Raw genomic sequence first — 3,287 nt, forward strand, 5'->3', positions numbered from 1 at the left:
AGAATGATGTTGACGTATGAGAAATGTATTAGAGTAAGGTACTGTCATTAATGGAACACAACGCTAATGTCGGAGTTTGTGATTTACATGATGTACCTGAACTGGTGTTAAACGGGATGTCACATCGCAAATGATTAATAAGGGGATCGAGAGGGTAGTCTCCATGCGCAACAATACTAGTTGGAGGAGCATACGAGTGTGCAGAATATTGTAATATGAACATTGGTAGGAAAATACTGAGTAAATGAGTACTTTGTTAACACGTGTTCAGTAGTTATGTGTAAAAGGGGTCCTGTGTGTTCTACTGCACAGATAGCCTGCAGAGTGCAGCTACGCTGAACTGAAGTGCTTGTGTTTTGTATTTGCAGTTGCAAATGACCAAGTAAAGAGAACGATTCTGAACTCATGCACGCCTGGAAGTGTCATTTGTCCAAGTGTGCAACAAATATTGGAGGCACCGCTGGGATTATTAATGCCGTGTCCAGCGTGATGAAAATAAGGAAGGGGCGTGGCTACAGCAACCACGATGGACCTCGAGGAGCTGGCAGAGACTGTGTCCCAGACACTCTGGAACCTACAACTCGACCAACTCAAAGGGGTATGTGCTGAAGCTAAAATCCCTAGTGGAAATGTCACAACAAGACGAGTGTTAATAAAATTAATTACAGAATCTATGGACAAGGTTATTAATGATGAAGAGCAGGATGTTGCACTCTGCTATCTAAAGAAAATGTTAGAAAGTGTCGACCCAGCGATAGGGAGCTCCAGAAACACAGAAAGTGGATCAAATACAACGAGCTCGCCACAGGGAACTCAGGAAACAAGGGAAGAAGTTGATTTAGCAGAGAGATACGCACAGCTCCAGAGAAACAGCGAAGCACTGCAGGAAGAAATTAGGAGGCTGAGTGAAAGGGTGGAGAGGACACCACCAAGTCAGCCAACCACCCCACAAAATGTGTTTCCTGTTGCAGCTAACCGCCTTTCGGAAGTGACGATAAGGAGGGAATTCAAGATCTGTGGTCAAATTGGGGAGAAGGGCCAAAAGGACAGACTCTCATACACCAACCTGATGCATCAGATTGACAGAGGTCTGAACAAAGTGAAGCGGAGGTTATAGAGGCTGTGGTGAAGTCTGTCAGCCCAGGTTTGAGTCTTAGAGACATGCTTGAGATAAAACGTGACCTCACCCTCCCCCAATTGAAGGCCATATTAAAGGGGCATTTTAAAGAAGATAGCACCACAGATTTGTATCACAGGCTAGTGAACGTCACACAAGACAGCCGTGAGTCTCCCCAAAACTTCCTCTTCAGAGCAATTGAGTTAAAAGAGAGGCTGCTGCTCGCATCGGAAGACACGGGGTCCGATGAACAATACAGCCCTGAGCTCATCCAGAAGAAATTCTTGAGGTCGGTTAGTACTGGGCTACTGAGTGACCCTATCAAGTTTCAGCTCAAGCCCTATCTGGATGACCCTCGGGTGACAGATAAGATAAGATAAGATAACCTTTATTAGTCCCACACGTGGGAAATTTGTTTTGTCACAGCAGGAAGTGGACAGTGCAAAAGTTATGAGGCAAAAATTAGAATACAATAAGAATAAATACAGTACACAACTGTACAGAATAGAATAAAATAAAATACTATATACAGTAGAATAAAATAAAATAAATATACAATAAGATAAAAATAGAATACAAATACAAATACTATATACAACTGAGTAAAAATACAACGATGACAGAAAGGATTATTGCAATTAGTATTATTGCACATGTATGGATGTGTGTGCTTGATCAGTTAAAGTCTTTATTATGGAGTCTGACAGCAGTGGGGAGGAAAGACCTGCGAAATCTCTCCGTCCCACACCGTGGGTGCCGCAGTCTCCCACTGAAGGAGCTGCTCAGTGCTGTCACAGTCTGCTGCATGGGGTGGGAGATGTTGTCCATCAGGGATGACAGCTTAGCCGCCGTTCTCCTGTCACTCACCACCTCCACTGGGTCCAGAGGGCATCCTAGAACAGAGCTGGCCCTTCGGATCACCCTGTTCAGTCTCTTCCTGTCCCCAGCAGAGATGCTGCCGCCCCAGCAGACCACGCCATAAAAGATAGCAGAAGCCACAACAGAGTCATAGAATTTCTTCAGGAGTGGGCCCTCCACTCCAAACGACCTGAGTCTCCGCAGCAGGTACAGCCTGCTCTGCCCTTTCCTGTAGAGGGCGTCTGAGTTATGAGTCCAGTCCAGTCTATTGTTCAGATGAACACCAAGGTACCTGTAGCTGTCCACAGCCTCAATGTCCATACCTTGGATGTTCAGTGGTTGCAGTGGAGAATGCTTGTGCCTGCGGAAGTCTACCACCAGTTCCTTGGTTTTACTGGCGTTGATCTGGAGGTAGTTCAGCTGGCACCAGTCCACAAAGTCTTGGGTCAGACCTCTGTACTCCTTGTCGTCCCCATCAGTGATGAGGCCGACTATTGCAGAGTCATCAGAGAACTTCTGCAGGAAGCACTGGGTGGAATTGTGGGAGAAGTCTGCAGTGTAGATGGTGAAGAGGAACGGAGCCAGAACCGTTCCCTGTGGGGCCCCCGTACTGCAGACGACCCTGTCCGACACACAGCCCTGAGTCCTCACATACTGTGGTCGGTCGGTGAGGTAGTCCAGGATCCAGGTAGTGAGGTGATGGTCCACTCCAGAGTTCACCAGCTTGTCCTTTAGAACCGAGGGAAGAATAGTGTTGAAGGCACTGGAGAAATCAAAGAACATGATTCTCACAGTGCTTCCAGCGGTCTCCAGGTGAGCGAGGGAACGATGTAGGAGGTGAATGACGGCATCATCCGCTCCAATGCCGGGCTGGTAGGCAAACTGAAGTGGGTCCAGTGATGAGCTTATTAGGCGCCGAAGCTGAGCCAGGACCAACCGCTCCAGGGTCTTCATCAGGTGGGATGTCAGAGCCACCGGCCTGTAGCTGTTGAGGTCCTTGGGGCGTGAAGTCTTTGGCACTGGTACAACACAGGAGGTTTTCCAGAGCTGTGGGACTCTTCCCAACCTCAGGCTCAGGTTGAAGAGGTGCTCCATCACCCCACACAGTTGGTCCGCGCAGGACCTGACGACCCTCGAGCTGATGCCATCTGGACCCGCTGCCTTCTTGCCATTAATCCTCCTCAGTTCCCTCCTAACCTGGGTGGTTGAGAGAGACAGGCTGGAGCCTTGTGTTGAGTGTGTATTGGATGCTGTTGTTGGGGGTGGGGGGGAGTGAGCAGGGTGAATAGAGGAGGTGTGAAGTGTCTGAGGT

General features: G+C 48.3%; 1 pseudogene; it reads left to right on the forward strand.

Annotated features, from left to right (window-relative positions):
• The first annotated feature begins 215 nt into the window (after positions 1–215).
• Positions 216–1,658, forward strand: LOC146548002 (uncharacterized; annotated as a pseudogene).
• Positions 1,659–3,287: the final 1,629 nt, after the last annotated feature.

Source organism: Mchenga conophoros, linkage group LG23 (genome assembly GCF_057382185.1).
Source record: "Mchenga conophoros isolate Kocher_MC1m ecotype Shallow Benthic linkage group LG23, M_conophoros_male_GT1.1, whole genome shotgun sequence".
Classification (NCBI taxonomy): Eukaryota; Metazoa; Chordata; class Actinopteri; order Cichliformes; family Cichlidae; genus Mchenga; species Mchenga conophoros.